Below are 21781 nucleotides of genomic sequence, written 5' to 3' on the forward strand. Positions count from 1 at the left end.
TTAACGGAGGATTGGAAGACCACTAGCAGCAATTTTGTTGTTTGCTTTCCAAAAGATTGCTGGCCCAGCTGTATTTCACTTGTATGCTTGGTTACAATATGTGAACTGCAAAAGATTGCCTAATATCTCAGGTGCATAAATTAAAGCATCAACACATGATGCATGCAATTGCTCAAAATGCATCATTGCTGTATTGTGTGAGCTGTGACATTTTAAACTCAGTTGCATTTATCTCCCAGACATGATGCTTAGATCTTATACTTTCTGCAGTTAAGTAAAAGATCCAAAATCACATGCACAGGGTAGGGAGAGAGGACTAATATTTCTCATTTTTCAGTCTTGATTGATACCAATGATTCATTGCACTTCATAAAAAATTTAAAAGTCCATCATACTTTACCTGTTTACATAGCTCATTGTCTTGCTGGTTTTTCAATTTGCAGTTCTAGCAATGCCAAATAAGGGTATTGCATCTGTACTTAATATGAATAATTACTGAACTGCCAAGAATGATCTTGGAATCTCTATGAATGAGCTACAAGAGTTGATAATCCTCCTCTGTTTTAATTAATTACAGGAAAACAATCTGTTAGTCTAGTAAGTTGTTTTCAAAGTCAAAAAAAAAAAAAAAAAAAGAAAGGCAACAGTGTCTAATTTCAGATAAATACTAAAATGTCAAAACCTCCCACCAAACCAAAAAACAACCTGAAAAGAACTCTTGATATAAGTATTTCCAGTAGTTAATATTTGCCTACAAACCCGAAGTTTAAATAAAATATGCAGCCTTAAAACATAATTTGCAGTTTACTTGCTTAGTGCCTGAGTTCCTCTGGGGAATCAACATGCGTTTTAGGGTGATTGTTGAGAGATGTGTGTTGCAAGGTTCTCCTCTCTCCCTCAACCGCCCAGGGCCGTCAGCCCTTTTTGTTGTTGTTTCCTGTTCATCTTGGAAATGCTCTGTTGAAGCTGCTGCATTGTTAATGAAAACTCACTGTATAGTGCCCAAGATACTCTCCTTTGAAAAAGGAAATTAAATTTTAAAAGCTTAATTAAGATAATGCTGAAGATCTGGTTTACCTACAAACAAATGGTATCAGAGTTAAGGGAATGAATGTTGCTATGCCAAAGAGATTCCAGGACAGACATCTTTCAGCTGATATGGTGCTGGTTTATTTGTAAGCAATTGTGTAGCTTTCTTAATTATTCCCCATCACTAGTGAGGTAGCAGATAATTTAATTTGTGATATTGCTGACAGAGAGGCTTCCTCATTACCATCAAGTTAATTTGTGCTATTAAATGTGTCTGTTACCTTCCCACTCAAATTATGAGCCATTGTGGGATGTGTCCTGTTGCAGAGCAGCTCATTCCATGAACACTTGCCAATTAGAGAACTACAGTGCAACTTGTGATTAAAGAATTTAAATTTTGGAGTGTTCTGAGGACCTGGTATGAATTAAAACTGCTGAGTGAACTTCATTTATGGGATTTTTGATTGTTAGCTACATTCAACTAGGACTTGTGTTGGGATGTGGTGCGGCATGTACATGCTGATATGATATTAGTGGTTTGTTATGAAGTGAATCTTGCCTGGTGTCATAGCAGGAGACATTTCATTTTAGACTTATGGAAAGAAATTCAGGCCTTGCTCCAGGCATTCATATTTAACTTCCCAATAGATGAATGTCTTGGTCTGGGAAGTAAATTAAGCTTCGTGACAGTTCCACTGGTCCTTCACCTGTTGATTACAAAAACAGGGCTGTCTGACAGCTACCTGATAAATCTCTATTCTGAGGGACTGAAGAGCCCAAACTTCTTTTACTCATTAAAATAACATAGAAAAAATATATAGATGATTTTTTTTCTTTTTTTTTTTTTTTTTTTGGCATAGTGTTCAAATATAAATTCTATATTTTACCTTTGAAGTATTGGTTTGTAATAAATGTATTGTTTGCCCTGCTCTTACAGGATAGCTGAGTGCTTGCAAACAGCATTAAAAGGTAGGATAGAAGAAATTTAGGGTATTTGATACCACTTACCAAGAACCAAATGTAAAAGTAAGAAGCACATGCATATAATGAAGGGTGTAGGATTTGTATGAATGGATATGTTCAGGTTCTGTTAACTGCCAGATTGGAACAGGATTCATAATTATGACCTATTCTTTTTCTGTCCATAAGATTTTCAAGTGTAATTTTATAGAAGAGAAGAAAACATGGGTGGACTGGGGGGAAAGGAACAAGAAGCAGCACTTTTTACCTTTCATCACTGTACTCTATGTTGAATTTAAGCACAGAAATGTTTAGGGGTTCATTCTCTACTTGCCAAGGCTTGTGGTCCTTGTCTTTAAGTCTTACCATCTGATCTCTATTTTAACACCCCCTTGAAGACAAATTAGTCATAAAAAATCTCCTTGAAATAGCAGTAGTGGTCGGTGAGGATAGTTGAGCCTACTACAGTGAGAAAGGAACAACTTCTGTTAAAAATATGAGAGATGCAAGCCATTTTTGTGCCACCTCTGAGATCTGTGAACAGACCTGTCTTTGTGGAAGCAGATGCAGCACTGGGAAGCTGAGTGGGAAAGCTTCCTGAGCACATTGTTACACATTACACATCTCATTTGTGCTGGTGTCAGTCAGACAGGGTTTCTTGAGGGAATAAGTCAGAGTGACATTCAGTGACAACACCTGGAAATACAGAGTGTTATTAATGCTAGGCAAATCTCACAGGGCTGCCTCCTTTCCCTGCCTTTTCTCAGCCAAGTGATGCAGGAATCCTCTCTGAAAGTGGTCACAAATAGGACTCTAAGTCTTCTTATATTGAGAAATGTTCCATGTCAATGTGTGATACATTGCCAGATAAACAGTATCAAGAAGAATTAACTTTAACATGGGGGAATACTGCAGTCTCTTGTAGGAAATCAATGCAGGCTCTGAAGCTTTACTTGCAAAGGCTCCATGTTCACTGAACACAACTCTGCTCCACTGGATATATTCCTTTCTGTGGGGAAAGCCAAGGTTCCCGATCCTATTAAGCCTTAAGTCTCTAGTGAAATGAGACTTCCTCCCAAAAAATCAACATTTTCCCTTGCTTTTTTTTTTTCCTTCAGGCTAAATTTAAAGTCACAATTAATTTTCTGTCTCTCAATCACTCTTCTGAAGTAAAAACAATCTCTCATTTGTAAATGTTTGGCTCTAACAGACTACAGCAGATGTGTTTCCTGATTAAAATATCCCCAAATTTGTCCCTTTAGGTGCAGGAGCACACAGAGCAACACAAAGCATCCAATGCTGGCGCTCAAGGGCTAGAAAATTGAGATGTGAGTCACCATCCATGACTGTCTGAGGCTGTGCACGGATGGCAGTTAGTGCATGTATGGAGAGAACAGTTTGCATGTCCCAGCAGTGACTCAAGCAGGAAGCTTTGTCTCCATGTGCATGAGCACTTGCATGCACACACAGAATTTCCTGCAGGTTCTCTGTAGTAACCTGGCTTTCAGTGGTGTTCACTTCCAGCACAGCCTTTAACTCAAGGGTGCCTATGATCAGATCTCCCTCAGAGTCTCTGATTCTCCTTCCAGCAGCTGCTGTCCCTGGACAGCTGAGCACACTGGGTCCCAGCCAGACACTCCTGCAGCAGCCACTCTCACTCTTCCCTCGCTGTAGCTTTGGCCTGGAGATGCTGTCAGTGATAGTCACCTTCCTTCTTGGAGGATTTAAGCACAGTAGAGTCAGATTTTGCTTTGTGAGTGATGGGTCTTGATAACTCCCTGCATTCCCCTGTAGGCAAATCCTTTATGGCAAAGAGGAATGGTTTTTTATAGTAGTGAAAGAACACGCTCTCTGGAGCTTGTGCTTACAAAATGCTATTGGTATTTTTCTTTGTTTGCAAGTTTTAGAGGCTAGGGAAGAATTTCTCATGCAGGTTAGACTGAGAAGAGGCTCTGTGGACTCTTTCACTTTAGGTTAATTTACTGGGGACTCTGGGTAGAGTTAAAGCATGGTATGCCTGCCTGTAATTTATTTCTTGCTCTTGGCTGGTATGACATCAAGCTGAGGGTCAGAAAATGATCACTGCCACAAGTGTAAGTCCTTTATCCTATTTAGCATCCTAAATAAGGAAAAGAAACCTGAGGTTCTCACAGTCACAGCTTTCAGGATACATATATGCTGCTCTCCAAGAAAGGTTTCACTGAGTAAGGGCAGCCATCCTAGACAGTTCAATATTTGGTAAACACCGTGCAAAACAAAGGAAGCAGGGTTTTAGCTATCTCACTCAAAAAGTTGTATTTTTCATTCTGAAGTGTATCTATTTGTCTAATTCTCTTCAATCCACTCTTCTCTGCTTTATGCATTACTCAATTATTTGTATGCATTCCACTTTAGCTTTAAAAGTCAGTATTTTTTCTGCCATTCAGAAATGCTCAGTGAAGAATTTTCATTTGAAGAATGCATGTGGCAGCTTTCCTGCACTCACTTCAAATGACTTATAACCAAAAGCAAAGTGAACCCCATATTTGAGTGTACCATTCCTCATTTTCAATTTGAGCAGGCCATATTAAATCTTTGCAAAGACTTGTGCTAGAAAAGCTTTTTCACTGGAGTATCTGGGAAATGCAAACAAAAAGGAATATGAACAAAGCAAATTGATATTCACATGACATTTTTAAATGTATTCTGCAGGCTCTCTGCAGAGATTCTTTTTTTTTTTTGTTTCCATCAGTTGTATACAGAAGAGACTAAAGTAATGCCTGCCACTAGAGCAGATTTTTTAATGCCTTGCTACCCTTGCAGGTCTTGTGAGAAAGTTTTTTCACTTTTGCTGGTTTCAACTAAATATTCTCTTAGAGTGGAGAAATTCCAGGAGACCAGAAGCAGGAGAGATGGTTCTTTATATCTTTTCCCCTGGAGTTTCTAGTACAAGTAATGGCAAAGGAGATGGCAGCTGATGCAATTTAGAGTACCCTGATGGACTTCCAGCTTGGAATTGAAGGCAAGGAGACAGGGGTTTTTCATTTGTGGGAAGCCTGACTGATCATGGGCAGAAGGGGAACCAGTAATATTAAAATATTAAAGTCTTTTCTTTCCCTTTGGCTGAGCTGTAGGATATTCAAGTTGAAATAGTTTGGCTCATTTACATCTTGATCCTGCCTTTTACTTAAGCACGTTGAGGTGAAAATTGAGGGAGACACTGAGAAGACACGTCTCAGCAGATGACTGATGTATATATAGGCACAGCCAAGGACCATTATGATACAACTGAACTATTTAGTAGCTCTCTTCTTCACACTTCTGCAGCCCTGGCATCTGATGACAGATGTCTCACAGGTGGAAATTAACTCCCTTGAACCAGGAGGATGTAGAAACATTTTGATCTCTGCGATTATCAGTTATAAAATTATCAGTGTGTTTTACATAAAGAAATCTGTTCCATGAGAAGATGTTGCCCATGCATGTTTATTGTTGGCTGATTGGAAAAACATGTAACTTTACTAATCATTTAATCAATATCATCTGCAACACCTGGGAATAGGTTTAATATGCTCGACCTCTATCCCTTTCCTAAGTTTAAGATCAAATGTGAAATATCTGTTGATGTTTGCTCTCTGAGCTTGAGTTTCCCTCTCTATAACTCTGCAAGTATCCCCTTCAATCAGGCAGAAACAGCACTATGGGGCAATCCAAGATACCACTCATGACAGCAGCATCGATGTACTTTTAGTTCCTGCTGTCAAGTGAAAACAAATAACCATGTTTTTTTTTTTTTTTTTTTTTTTTTTTTTTTTTTTTTTTTGTGTGTTTGTTTTTTTTTTTTTTAATGGCAATTCCACTTACCCAGAGGTAGGTGAGAGGAGAAATGACATGCTATTTTCACTTGCAAGTTGTTGTTTGTCATTTTAAAATCCATAGTAAGATGACAGCTGAGACCCCACGAGGAAAGCATTTGTACCATTTTTGTAGTGTTCTTCCCTGCTTTCTTCTTGTGGTTTTTTAATAAAAGACAAATTTAAGGCAAAAAGAAAAGCCACATGTAAACCTTTAATGCCCTTACCTGAAACGAAAATGTTTCTTTAGAGCCTTAGTAAACACAGGCTCAACAGAAGACTCTGAAGGAAGATGTCTAACTCTGCCTTGATGAAAACAAACTAAAATAAGAATATAAATATATTGATGATGAAGATAATGATTGTTATAGTTGCTCTAATAAGGAGTAAGATTTAGCTGGGTAGCTTGAGGTGTCTTGGCAGAGCTGTGTGACAGACATCATGCACATTTAATTGGAGATCTGTTGCCTTGTGTTTCACCAGGAGAATATAAGGTACAAGCAAAACAATATTTGTGCTATTTTATGATCAGAACAGTCCTGTGGAGTACGTAATCCAAGCCCTGTGGGGAGTGAGCAAAGTAGATTCATAAAGGAATTTTTACTTTCCATCAGCTGGTTTTCAGGACCCTGGTGAAGTTAATGATAGAGTTCAGAGCCCATTGATCTCTGTGCAAGGAGAGTTAAAGGCTATGAACACAAGTAAGGAAGGCACCAGGGAAAGCCAGGAGGATGTGGAAAGAAGATGAAGAAAGACCAGGATCATTCAAGGGACTTTAGGAATACCTTGTGAATTCCTTTTCCTGAAGGCAAGCCATACTTGTCAAGACAAAAAAGTTAGCAAACATGAAAACATGATAAGACTTTAGGAGAGCCTGGGTAATTTTAAATTAGTCCAGCTCTATCCTGTACCAAGAATGTTCAGAGAAAAGGCAGTTTGAGTGCTTGGAATACCCACACATCTGTGTTGAGTCCAATTTGAAGAGGTTTTAAAACAAGTAGGGATTTGGCTGCAGGATTTTCTAGTAGCAATGTGCTCTGTGACAGCTAAAAGAGACAAGAAAATCCTGATTCTCTTCAGGGGTTATTAAAAGGAAGCTCTGCTGCAATGAAGGGAGCGACAGAACAGCTTCAGCAGATATATTACTCTTGTAGGAACATGAGGTTGGCAGGGTCAGGGGGTGGTTTTGGTGGAATCAGCCGTGGCTTTGTTACCACTGTTGGTCCTTTGAGTATTGTGGAGTTTGAGGGTCCATGATCTCTGAGAGGTCTTTCACTCAGAGGGAGGTGCTAGAGAAGGCACTGAGGCCCAGGAGAGCTCAAAGGGCGTCACTCAGGACCACTGTTTATAGGGTCACAAGATGATTGACTTTGGTCATCAGCAAGATTCCATCCTGGCTATAACCTGTGTCAGTAGCTGGGCTGGAACAGTGGCACTGCTCCACTCGGGCTCTGGCTCAGGTAAATGGTTCACCAGGGCTGCAGAGGATAATAGCTTAAGACTGGCCAAGGGGCAGCTGCTGTCCCTGGTTGTTCCCATCTGCACCATTCAAGAGCTCCTGGTAAGATCCAGGAGTGCCTCATGGCTTGACTGCTGTGGTCAAGGGATGCTTCACATCTCAGATGCTTCAGTCAAGGTTTATATGTTAAATATAAATAATGTTAAATTACAGTTTCCCTGCTACTTGTATGACAATTAAAAACAGCTACTCTGCTCTGTTACACTCTGTTGCCTGGAAAACCCAGCAAATTACAAGAGTGCAGCATTATTTATGTAGAAGTGGACTGCCAGTTTTGAGGAATGTTGAAGACCCTAATCCTAAGAATTAAAATGACAGGTAATGACTTATGAGTGAAAAGAATGTGGCATTATCCCCCAAGATATAAGCTACATTTATGCACTGGTTTATTATTTATGATGCATCTGACATGTGCACTTGAGAAATTACACATCAGGATCCATAATAGTCTTACAGAATATTTTATAACCTGTGGCTGCTAAATTGATAACCTTGGGCTCTTTATTGAATCAGCTTTTCTTGCACACCCCATCCCATCATTTTACTCACCAATTCTTTGGAAATAAGGAGAAGTTTGTCTCCTAAAATTACTTTTTTGAAAGACAGTGTACTCTTGGATTCATCTAATCAAAGCAAGGCACTTATTTTTCCTCCTGTGCCTCATTTAGGCATTCCTTGTCAAACACCAAATCCAAGCCTAAGTGACTGCTGGCCTGGGAGCTCTGTTTCTTTTATGGATTCTGCCAAACTCTGGCATACAGCCCAGAAGGAGCTTAAAGCAAACTTATCTCATTTCCACTGAGGTCTAATAGGTGTGGGAATTCCCCTGAGGTAGTACAGAAGTAATTTTCTCATCAGCTGTCAATGGTCCCAATCCTCATGGCATAGATAATTTAAGCATCTCAAAAGGGTAGCTTTAATTTAACAGAAGCTCAGGCTGGGTCCATGACCTTGAACAGAAAATTCAGGGTTTTCCCTGGTTTGTGAACTCTGCTGTATTTTATTAACTTTCTGTTCATTTTATATTTTCTAATATAAGTAGTCACTCTCACAGGAGATATGTATGAGGTAGTCTGTGAGTCCTTGCAATTATGTCACTGATGGAGGCCAGTTTTGCATGTTTATAATTACTCTGTCATTGCACTGAGTTTGGCTGAGAGAATTTGTACCATCATGTAATTAAAAAAATGATAATTTTTGTCCTATCTTCAGCTTTTCCTGTCAGATGACAAATCCAGATATTAGCGATTGCTCAGAGAAGAGCTTTCACAGAAAAGGATGTGTATGATATGTGTGTGGGTGATATCCCTGGGATAATATTTAGGATCAGATGATATTTTTGCACAGTACTTTGGCTGGGGTTAGTTGCAATATTCTGTTTTGTAACTCAGCAAAAGAACAGGGAAAGGAAAACCAAAACCCACCAGGTTGGGTGGAAGTGAATTGTTCTTCATTTGTTGGCTTTTGATTTTCTTGGAAAAGTTCTTTCTTGGGAAGCTAGGGGGAGAATATGGTCTTAAAATTGCTTTTTGTTTTGAGACACTTTAAACTATTTTGTAAATGATGCATAGGAAGCAAAAGATTTTGAGCAGGGATTTTTTTAACAAAACTGGGAAAGCATGAATGCAATTTGATAATTTGGGATTGAGAGAAATATCCTAGGCATCAAGGAAAATGACAACAAAAGAATAATTGGGGAGCAGTAAGCAAATGCACTTATTTGGAACTGGAATAGCACCACATTCTTTCAGTTCCTTGTGTAAGACCAGGTAGGGCTGGGTGTGTGGAAGGAATATTTTATCTTGGATCAAGACCTCCCTTTTTAACCAAAGGAATCACTGGGCAACTAGCACTTACATGCAAAATACTGACAGAATAACACAATGTTTTCATTAAATCTATTCTCATTTTGTGTCCTAAATATAGTCCTTATCATTTTTTTCGTTCTGTGTTTGACTTGTTAGAGGTTTTTATTTTATAAGAGAAAGGCAAAAAATAATTGGTCTTTTTAAACACTAAGTTGTTATTTGCTACAAGAGAAAGTATACACAGAACACACAGCAACGTGGAAGGGTGTGAAGGATTTTATTGGAGTTTACTTCTCCTTCCCTGAGTAATGCCATAATCCCTAACCTGTAAAAGCCTTCCTGCCTCTCAGCACTGCCATGAATCTTCCACTTCTAAGATCATAAATGTTGACTTTCATACCTTTACATTCTGGCAAGAGTGTACCATTAAACTCACGTGTTTTGTAGGTTCTGCTCTAATTTTTGTATTTTAAGGCTCACAGGCAAATATTTTCAAACAGGGGCACTTGAACATCTTGGGGGACTGAGGAGGAAAACAAAAAATCAAATTGATTTGAGAGCTTGTCTGGTACCTAGTATGTGTCACTAGTGCTCCCTGTGAGACCAAAGATGCAAAGTCTGTTCTGGGCAGGTGGTTGTAGCAACTGGACTGGGTTTGTAGCAGCATGGACTCACCATAGAAAAGCCTAGTTCTCCTGGAGGATGTAAGCATCCTTGCTTCAATTCAGGCTAGAAGCTCAGGTCTGATAAATCTCAAACGTTTCTGGTGTTCAGGATGTTGTGGTTTTGATTGATAAATTCAGATTTTGAAGAAATAAATGTTTTTCATTAGAAGCTTCAGGAAATAAAATTTGCTTTTCTTTACCTAATTCCTACCCCAATAATGTGCATAAATCAGACTCTGCAGGAGTAAACAAGTGGCTTTTTCTACAGGATCTTCCAAGATAGATAAACTACCACTTAGAAAGAAAGTTTTGCATTTATTTCAGGACTTTAATTTGTTTTTTCCTCAAAATTTTAAACTGTATTGCCTTTGATTTGGAAACATTCTGGTGAGCTTTCAGTTTCCAAAAACTTTCTCATCTACCTCAATAATTTTTCTCCTGCTTAATTCAGAGTGAAGCAATTCTTTTCTAAACTATGACATGTCATACAGGTAAAAGGTAGTCATACTAATTTCTTGTTTAAATTCCAAGGGTTTTTTTTTTTTTTTAATTTTTTTTTTTTGTTTGTTTGGGTTGGGTTTTTAAAGTTGTCTTGATATAGCAAAGCTCAAATGTGAGTATGAGAGAGGATAGGGAGACAAACTGAACAGGATAGGATATTTAAAGGCTTATTTCTAATTCTGACTGCTGTGCTTTGGATTGATTAAGGGTTAATAGAAGGAAGTCACAACTACACTAAGAGTGATTACATAACAGAGTAATTCACTTAGATGTTTTAAGGCAATTTATTTATAAAGTATTTGCATGTTAAAGGCAATTATTCTCCTTTAAACTAAGTTTGCATTAAGCAGTTAACTAAGTTTCAGGAATGAGGTATTGAGTGGGCCAAGCTTCTGTAAGTTCCAGTATTCTGCTTCATGAATAAAACTGTCAGAGTAAAGCAACCAATAACTTTCTGTTTTGACATTATACTCAGTATAACAAATAAATCTCTAGGATCTCAACAGACCTGGCAACTTCATTAACAGTTACGCCTGAAGCAGAGAATGAAAGAAAATCAATTCCTGGAGTTTGATATTTTAGGGTTTACAGAAGAGAGGGGTTAGTGGACTGCTGATGAACCTTCTGTGCTTGAGTTCAATCTTCCTCCTACAGAGGGGAACAAAAATTGTAAGAGAAAACTTACATCTGAGAAAGGAACAGTGCTTGAAACAAGGGAAAGGGTGTGAATTAATCATAATTGGAAATAGAAACCAAAGGCTGTGAATCCTAATTCCATTTTATAAGAAATATCTATTTCCTGTAAAGCATTTTAAGGAAGTTGGCTTCAATCTGCAAAACCTTTCACCAGCTCAGGATCTGGTATTTGTAGCTGAACAGATTGATTCCACAGAGATTTCTACTTTTTTTTTTTTTTAACTATTTCCAAATTCTGCTTCCAGTAAACCTGTTACAGATGACCTCAGATGAAACATAGGCCAGTATTGTAATATTCTGATTCTATTCATTGAAAAGTCAATGAATGTGTCTGATATGACAGAAAGTATCATCTGCAAAACAGTTGTTGAGAAAGTTTCTGTGAATTTTAAAATTGTTCCCACTTAAAGAGTCCAATATGTATGCCTGGGGCTATAAAATCAAGAATAATCTTTAGGGATGGGGAACAATCTGAAGCATAACAATTAGGTAAAAGATAAATCTATTGAACATCTACGTTATGCATGTATATGAATAATTCCACTATTTTAATTCCTCTAAATCATAAGGAATAAAGAAATATGTTATCTGCCCGATCAAAATAGTAATTTTGTTATAAATTAACTGAGTTAAATCTCACTTGGTTTCCTGTTATGTAGGATGCAATTTACATAATGAAGATCTTTTTAGCCTTCTGAATATTGAACTAGATTTAGGGTGAGGGAATACTGGAAAATATTCATATTATACATCAGTTCTAGGCACTTTTTCTCTTACCTGGACTTCCATGCTGGCTTTATTATGAAATTTATTTCAGGGAAGTTTTTGCAGGCCTACAAGTTTATGCTGTATTTTCATGCAGTGAAATTGTACACATTTATACTTAATGATATTTCCAAATTCAAAAAAAACTTATAGACAAAAGGTCATGGCATAGGAGATGAACAAATTAATAAGAAGGCCAGGATGGCAGAAAGGGAAATGTAATGAAAGCAACTGTCCAATTCATATGCAGTCAGATAATTTTTCTCCATCTGCTTGAAATACTTTATTGCATACTCACCCATTTTTTTTTTCACCATAGTTCAACGTGGCTTGCAGTAGACAGCTGCATCTGTTCAAGCAGCTTTCTGAAGAGAGCACACTATGTGATATAATGCTAAAGACTGATGCAGCTCGTTAGGCAATTTCCTGCAGTAAGAGATCATCCTCTAATGCCAGTCTCTCTGTACATACAAGATTTGAAGGATCACTTTAAGCCAAGGATCTTTGTCATGTCAGTTGGAAGGAACAGTCAAGACAGATTTCACTGTGAACTGAAGTGCACCTAAGGGAGGAGGTGTGGGCAGAATACAAGGGAGAAGCTCTTTCCTTTCTTTGTTATAGGTCCAATGGAACCATCTGAGCCCAAGTTTCCCTTGTGCTCTTGGGATACACAAAGAGTCAAGGCTGTTCCTCTAGAAAAAGAACTTGGAAAGCATTAATCCTACTCCTGGAGTACTTTCTCTCATAAAAGCTAGAAAAGCAGTGTGGAAGAACTAGGAAATTTCTTGACTTCATCAAGTAATCAGTTCTATATTTTCCAATTGATGTGTGTAATCAGGGTAAAGTAGTAGGACAAGTTTTCTGAAGCTACTTTCCCTACTTCTGACAGGATTAAGAGAAATTTAAACTCTTTTAAACTCTCTTTCAATTTTACAATTTTACAGATAGTTGGTCCCAACCATTCCTTACTAATGTTGAGCACTGTGAGCTGCTTGCTTGTTAATTATCCATATGAAGGATAAAATGTGGAGCATTTTTATTCTGTAGAATAATTCAGTCCATAGAGACACAAGTTAATGGCTTCTGACCAATTGTAAATTATTACTGTGAAGTTGCTGCTGATAATCATTATTTGTTTAATTGCTGCTTCATGGTACAACAGAAAAATATTGATTGTGGAAGATTTGGTGCTTTGGGCAATGAAACTTTTGAAGTCCAATGTTTTTCTTGATATGTGAGCTTTTTAGTTGGATTCTCTAGGAGGTAATCCTACCGGGTCTGATCTGATCCTTTTCTTCTATGACACCTATCCTGTACCTGGTCACTGATATCCATGAAACTTGTGCTAAATTTTCTGAAATAACTATTCAAATTCAGTTACAATCAACCGGTAGTCTTCTAAGGGAAAATTGAGATACTGAGGAAGTAAACATTTTGGCCAGGAATAACCATGTGCTCATTTGCTCTGTGGTCTTATAGTGCAAATTCAGCTGTGATTTTCACTGGTGGGAGTGAACAGCACTGTCAGGTCACCAGCAATTCCACTTGTCTTTTTTCTGCTGCCCTTGTGGCTCCACTGCCTGTGATTTGCATTCAAGGCATAGTGTTAAAAATTGTGTCCAGCCTCAGGTGAATGATTAAACCCTCTCTAAATGTCACAAGAGTGAGTATGTGATTCCTTATTCTCCACCAAAACATCCTGCACTATTAAGGTGACAAAAAAAGTTGACGTTGACCTCAGCAGGAGAGCTCTGGGCAGTCCATGTTGACTGAAAGTTAAATGCAACAAGATGCAGTGAGGCAGGCCTAAGGCTGGGCAGGGCAGCAGGAGCTGTGTGTGAACTGAACAAGTGGCAGGGTGTGCTCTTGATGCCTTAGGACTTTTATGTTTTTCATATATTTGTAATCTTGTAATTCTTTAGAGTATAACTCTAAACTCCACACTGTGTTAGCTGCTGCTTTCCCATTTTGGTCAGACACAAGTCCTCTCTAGGCCTGGGATTCAAGGCCTCACTGTCCCAGACCTTGAAAAGTGTAACCAAAAGTGAGTTGGGGGGGGCAGACTCGGAGTAAATTACTTCATTACCTGAAGCGGAAACTGGAAAATTAACCCTCAATATGCAAATCCACCAAACTTATAAAAGTATGAAAACCTGTGACCTGTTGTCCATTTTTAGGTTTAGCCCCTGGGTAGGCTTTGTCTGCCCAAAATGTACCTGAGGGCCCTTTAATAAATATATCTGCTTTTTAATTTAATTTAGCCTCTGTTTTTAAGCGGCCCAAGAAGGCTTCACTGTGGCTGCAGAGCTCTGGAAGGGGCGATGACCCCAGCCGAGGCGCTGCCCAGTGGTGGCGCAGCGAGCCAGGCACTCCCCGCTCCAGCTCCTGCCCCTCCAGCCTTGCTCTCTTCCACTCCCCTCCCTGGCTGGCAGCAATGGCACTTCATATTTGGAGCATCCAACTCCAGCTGTTCCCCATCATCCTGAGGGGCCCGGAGCCAGCTCTGGGCCCAGAGGAAATGCAATGTGCTATTCTCCTGAGAAGTTACTCACTGCTCTTCAAACACTTCTGCTTTCTCCCTCGCTCCACTGCTGCAATCCTTTCCATTTAACATGTCCTTCCTGTATAAATGGCACTTAGGAAATGATTTCTATCTTCCCCACCTATAAACCAAGCTGAGATTTCTTCGTCTTGCTGTCACATAAATGAGAAAAAAGTTGTGTGTATGCCAGGAAATAAAAAAATACCAATCTATTGTGTCTTCCTTTTTATATGGCTACTTTTGTCTGAAGATATTAAATCACCTTAGAACTATCAGTTAGCTGAAAACAGATTTTACTGCATCTCTGAAGTTAAAAAGTCGTGAAACAAAAAGACATTTCAGATTTTAATCCATATTTTTTTGTCTCTTTTTGTTCCTCTGTGCCCTCCCTGCCTTAAGAATTCCAGAGCTTAGTGAACTTTCTCCCAGACTGCATATACATATATGTATAGACACACACACACACATATATATATATGTAATCTGATCATCATATTTACAGAGCCCAAACTTCAGGGAGTTACCAAGCTGGGCCACACTGGGAAACACCTTTCTACTTACAATAAAACACATTCCTGTAAACAAGATGCTTGCATGAAACTGCAGTATAATGTATTTTTTGTATTGTAGAGAGCTCAAAAGGTTTCCATGTTTATGGTTTTTTTTTAATATTCAACTCTTCACATACTCAGGACTGCAGCCATTCTCAAGATTTGTAGTAGGAGGGGGAAGGGGGATTAAGGTAATTCAATTTAGATGCTGTTGTTGCCATTTAGATAGACTAGGGCAAACCAATATGTTGACCTTGAATGAAAAGTTGTTAAACATGTCTGTGATATTTTGGATCTGCCTTTATATATTCCAGACACTTTGCTGTCAGGCAGAAAAATTAGATTAAAATTATATTAATATTTGAAGTTCACCTTTAGTGGAATCTTCACAGGCACAGACACAATTGTCCAGTGTCTAGCAAATCAAACAGTAACTTCTTGTCCTTAAGAATGTTCTTAAAATCACTGTTCCTTGTCTTTCCTGTGCTTTGTTGGATTAAGACAAAGTACTCAGTGCCGCTAAGTGCTCAGTGCTGCTCTAGGAAATTTCTTCATGAAGGATGTCAAATACTTGTATGTCATGAACTAGCTGAAAAATCATCATCATGATGTTTTGGGTTCCTTCCTTATGGGTAGGTTTATCTCAATGAATGTCTCCATACTGTCATTTTAATACCTTTCTCATTACTATCACTCACTTGTTCAATGCAAAAAAAAAGATTTTTTTTTGCTGTCTGAGTGATAGGGTTATCTAAATTTGAGATTATCTAAACCTAAATATCTCAAATACTTTGAGAAAAACAATTTGTTTCCCATTACACCATAAATTAATGGTCTATATTTGTTTCTAGTGGATTTATTTCAGTCAAAAACTTTTTAATGGGAGCTGGGCACTTACTTGTCCTCTGGGGTCTGTGAAAACCTTTCCCTGATGTCAGTTACCTTTGTAAAGCCCTCAGAAGAATATGGATAAGGTTTTCAGCAGCAGTGGGATGACCTTCAGTTTCCATTCATTTCAACTTTTTCCTTTTTAATTGCTTTGATGATTTAAAAAAATCATATTTTCATGATCGTTGTGAGAGCAGTATTGACCGATCACCCTGCAGTGTCTGGGGTGGCTCCACCTCCTCCAGCTTGCTTCTGCTGTAGCGTTTTTACCTTGAGCTACTTGAGCTCTTTGGAAATGCAGTATTTAAGTGGAAATAATGGCATTCAAGAATGCAATTATTCATTTTCACAGGAATCCCTTTGCTGCTCTCCAACTGAGTTTGATAGTTACCACCATTACAGAGTAACACAAATATTCAGCATTTTTTTATTTTTAAAATGGAAATTAATTTTTTTTAAATTTGTATTTGACTAGCTGTGAACTGCTAGTTATTTTAATTTTTTTTCTAAATTCTTATGATATTTTTGGTCAGCTGCAGAAAAGGTATTATGCTGTCATTTAATTGGTTTGCTTTAACAGTAAATTATTCTATATAGATAGATTTAGACAGATGAAAAAATATTATTCTAGGGTCAAAATGAGCATTAACATATGAGATATATTTAAGTGTGTTATTTAGTAACTTGAAAATTTTCAGTGTTCAGTAATTCCATGCTATAGTAAAAGAGATGATTTATCAAAATCTACTGCACAATTAATTTATAACAACAAAATGGATGACTCTATTTGCCTGGCTCCAGTATTCTTGAATTATCTATGTGAAATGGTGTAACTGTGTAAAATGAACTCTTCATATGAGGCATTTTCTGAAAACCATTAATATTACTCACCGCTCTTCCCAGTTCTACATAAAGGTATCAGTTCAAGAAAGTATATAAATTTTAATGGGAAATTATAAATTATTTGAGGACTAACTGAAAGCCTGGAGGTCACTGTAGTTCTGTTCTTGACATATTTTCAAAACTTCAGTCACAACTGGTGAGTTATCCAAAGGTGCTGGGTGATGAAGGACAGGAGTGTAGAAAGTGCTCACACTGCAATTCACAGTCTGGAAGTTGGCAGCATACAAACATCTCTTGCAGGAGGTGGAAGGGGTGTCCCAGAGGAAAATTCTCTGGATTTCTGCTGTGTTTTGTGACCTCCCAAGAGTGTGCTACTTAGAGAGAACTGGCTTGCCTCTGGTCTCTTCTAATGAGTGCTATGTTTGTATTGCAGTGGAAAAGTAGAAACCTCAAAAAAATACATAAGTAAATTAACAACAAAAAGAAATGTTACAAAAAAGTTTTTATTCTTAACACATCATAAACTGTATGTTATAATCTGTATTACAGGAGGTTAAAGAAGCACATGAATGATGCATTTTGACTTCACAGATCTGTTGAGAGAGAAATTTACTCTTTCTGACAGGATAGAGGATGTGGATGTAAAACCGCTCTGTCAAAATATTTTCTATCCCATTGACTTAGGATCACATGCAGCTGAGCATGATGCACATTTATAGGTTATGGATGTATAGAGTTCTTTCAGAAGGTCACTGAAGGTCATGGAAGCTGGATGTTTGTGCCAAGGCCTGGCACTGTAATTCCCAGTAAATGCCTGGATGTGTTGTTAGTATTTAGACTTGTACGTCACAGGGGAATAGATGCTCAGACTTAGAATGAGCTCAGACTGAAACAGAAAATGATACTGCCACATTAGGTGAGTTGTGAAAAAAAAAAAAAAAAAACAGCTTTAAGTTATGATTTTGTACTAGCTTGCTCTATTATCTAGAAATGCCTAAATTTGGTGGAGTAAATCTGATAATACCAGTGGATTATTATCTTCTTTTTTCTCCTGTCAGAAAAATAAATGCATGACATAATCATTAGAATGACAAGAAAAGGAGCATAAAATCAGAATCTGGGTAGTTTTGCTGGCAGTGTTTCTTGGCTTTGGTTAGGAGCTGTAGCACATTATATATAAAGATCCTTGTTGTGGATTAAAGTTCAGCTAAAACTGAAGAAAATGGATTCAGAAGCCCACTCTCATGTGTATCTATTCTGGGAATCGGTTTTACAGTGTGTGCTTATAAAAATCTATCTACTCCTTGCCCCAAAGGCAGGAAGTCATTGTAGTTTTTCAATTTACAGATCACACAGGGAGTGATTAAGGGAGCATGTGTATTTTGTGATAGGTGTAAATTAAATATAAATGTCAAATACACAGAAAGCACTTCTCTAGTGTTTTTGGAGATATGTGATTTGAAAGAAAGGATACCCAGAAAAAAATTGTTGTACTTTGTGGATATTTACAACTTCTCATTCAAGATTTTCCCAACACCTGAAAACAGATGAATAAATACTAATAAACAAAGTTAACAACACTGGTGTGAGTCCCCTGAAATTTGTTACATTCAACCCTCATGAAATGCCTTGTTTGCCAAACATGAATGCTCACATGATGCACCAATTTTAGAGAATATCTGGGTGCCATATGAGTACCTGAATATGAATTGGAACAAAGGTAGTCATGCTCTAACACTCACATCTGCTGCTGTACAGTGTTTGTTATTAGGTGTTCTCAGTATTCCTGCTGAGGATGTTTCAGGCATCTGTTTGGACAGCAGAAAAAAAGAGGAGTTGCTTGGCTTAGATCACAAATCACAGTGAATAACAGCTAGCAGGCAGTGAAAGAGAACAGTTTGGAGCTCCTCAGGAGGGCTGAAATGTATTCACCAAACCTTTACCTTTATGCCTGCATATAACAGAAATATCTGTTTGCCAGAGTTACACAATCCCAAGGGTTACATTCCCTTATTGATCCATTATCAACCTCCACCCACCACGATATTATCAACTCCCTACTGTAAGGGTTTAGATTAATGTAAAGCAGGACTCCCAAACTTTTTTGCAGTTGAATTGATACATCTTTATATTTTTGGGTTTATCTATAACTGAAGTGATTTTTCTATCTTAAAACAGCAAATCAGGAAAAAACCAGAAACATAATCAAAGACTTCTGATTCTCCAAATTTTAGTAATTTTGGTGTCCATTTTATTATCTGTAAAATAAATTAAGTTGCATTAAGAGGGAATATGAAGCTCAAAGAACTGCAAGATTGTCATTATATTATAATCTCATTTAGTCCATAAATATAACTTCTAAAATAAAGAATTCAGAAAGCATTAGTATGCAGTTTTTCATATGTTGACTTACCATTTTCCTTTTTAGCCCTTTGTATCTCTTAAAAGTCTAATGCATAGTTTTTAGTAATAGCCAACAGCTTTGTACTGCCTGGAACATCTTTTGTGATCTGATTTGAGTGCATGGAAACCAGAGAACACAGTAACTGAGCAGTTCCTTGGCTGCTGAAAAAATAGCAAGTTTTCTATTTATGAGGAGAGTAACAATTACAATGTGATGTTTCCTGGGTATCTGGCTCTTGGTAGAGGTTAACACCATGTCAGTATTTAACTCTTTCCCAGGTAATAAAATTAGAGGCCCTCAGAGTTTAATCTTCATACCTGCATCTGCTGAGAAAAACACAAAATCAAAAAAAGTGTGTAAATCCTGAGCTGCTGGGGCAAAGTGTCAATGTTTAGGTAGCAAAAATGTCCCACCATACTGTTTTTCATGCAAGCCTGGGCCATTAAAAATGTCCCTAATCTAATTACAGCCTTTCTTAAGCTGTTACACATGTGTACAATGATATAAAGGGTTATACAGACTGGTTGTTTCTTTTCCATCTTCCCCTGAATCTGTTGTGAAATCAGATATCCAGATCTTTTCTAGCTACAAATAGTTGTGAAAAATGTGTGATTTGGGCTTTGTTAAATTATTAACTCCCAAGCAAAGTAACTGACCAAGAAATCCATCTATTCTCCTTAACTTATGAAATTTTGTAGCCTAGCTGCAAGGAATATGTCAGAATAATTACTGAAGGAGAGAGAAAAACAAATTACTTTCATTGAGTTGCCATGAATCCTTTTAAAATAAGGTGCATTGACTAAATAATTTATTTTCAAGTCTTGTAATTGTTCTATTGTCATGGAAGCTTATCAGAAGTACCAAAGCTGAGTATTGGGATAAAATGAACCTGGCTTATGTTAAATCCCCAATGAGCCAGTCTGTTTGTGACAGATATCACTACCTGCTAAATGGCCATCCACAAATCCTAAGTCACATAAAACAGAAACAAAACAACAAAAAAGGCTTGTTTAGTTTTCAGTCAGAGAACTCAGTTTATATAAGAGCAAGAGATTTTTCCTGCTGGGATTTTCCAGAACTCTTGTTCTAACTTAACTTCATATTGTCAAAGTCAACAGGACTGACTGGAGTAGCAAGCTGAGTAAGGCTTTACCTCTTAGAAAAACTTATCTCATTCTCCAGAGTGAGAAAAATAGATTATTTTTTTCCCTTACATTAATTTTGTGGAACATGTGTCCAAAGCAAGATTCTACAATTCCTGTTGTCTTCAGTTAAAATTTCCTAGATTATCAGAAATTTCTAGAATTGAGTCAGTGCCTTGGATTTGTTATGACTAGTTGGATTTTTTGCTAAAAAATTTCATTCATAAAGTGCCCCTAGCAGGTATTTAGCCACTAGTGATGAACTAAAATAAGGAGGCTCAAAATACACTAGAAAAATAGAATTAGGCCCAAAAGTTTAAATTAAAAAGGGAAAGCACTTGTATCATAGTTAACTTTGAATACATTTTGGCTAAAGTTTTGGAGAGGCTACAGACAAGACTGAGACATATTGGCTGTACAGCTGCTGTTTTTCAAACAGCCTCCCCCCTGCACTTCCCCTGCCAGCCCCATCAGTGGAAGATTTTGTACTTGGATGTTTTTAATGCCACTGTAGTGCAATGCTGTGTCCTCTCGCTCTTTTTTTTTTTTTTTTAATCTATGGTTGCCAACTGCAGCAAGGTGTTTGTTGCTTTCAACATGTGAAATAAACAGGCCTTACAGATAAGGCTGATGGTATCAAATTCTTTGATATGGTATCATATGCTCAATTTGAACCATGGTCTTCAAGGCTGAAATGGTGGATGAGGACTCTGCTGTTGCAGCAGTGCATAAGTGCCTGGTCACTTTTCTTGCAACTGGGAAATTATTTGTAATGATTGCAAATTTGGTGGTGAGAGCAAAAGTTGTCTAATGCAAAGATATTGTAATACTAGTGTTTTGCCCCCTGTGCTTTTCTCCTGTTGATCCTACAGTAGGTCTCTGCAGGAAGGAGCACAGCTGTTCCTCTGGCTTTTGATCTCTGCAGAGGATCACTGTGTTCACCTCTTTTACACCATGAAATTTTACACATTTGGAATTTTGAGGTGTGAGGAAGGGAAGACAGTCTTATTTCTCATGATGTACATGAAAAATGAAAACAAAGATGAGACTTTGACACAGGTAGCCTGGAGACAGTGACAGGCCAGGAAAATATCCTTAATGACTGTACTCTCTAATTATGGGGGATATCCGATTTTGCTGAAAAATGCTCTGAATCTAATTTATACCTTCAGTTTCATTTTGCCACCCATGTTAGGACTAACCTATTCATATTCCAGGCTGACTCCTCATTTGTTTCCACAGATGGAAACATAGCAAATCATGCCCAAGCACCCATGTGTATAAGACAGACTTGACTGTGCTCAGTTTTCCCAAGAGCTGACTGAGATCCCATGGCCATGAGAAAGGGTCAGCACATGTGTCCAGCAGCACAAAGGCAGAGACAGACACTGCCATGTGTTCACTCAAAGAGAGAGGAATCAGGCATAACCTCACAAGAGTTCCTTCCTCTATACACTGCCTGAGGAGCCCCAGAAGTTACAAAACCATCTGGCTCTAAGCCTGCTCCAAAATCCTTTGTAATGTAACCCAAAAGATCATTTCTCTGCTTAGGTCACCTCACTCTCATTGAGATTTGCAGAAGTACAGCCAGCTCAGTGATGTGCAGAAGAGCACCAAGGTCCATCACAAACAAAC

The sequence above is a fragment of the Vidua chalybeata genome, chromosome 14 (genome assembly GCF_026979565.1).
Source record: "Vidua chalybeata isolate OUT-0048 chromosome 14, bVidCha1 merged haplotype, whole genome shotgun sequence".
Lineage (NCBI taxonomy): Eukaryota > Metazoa > Chordata > Aves > Passeriformes > Viduidae > Vidua > Vidua chalybeata.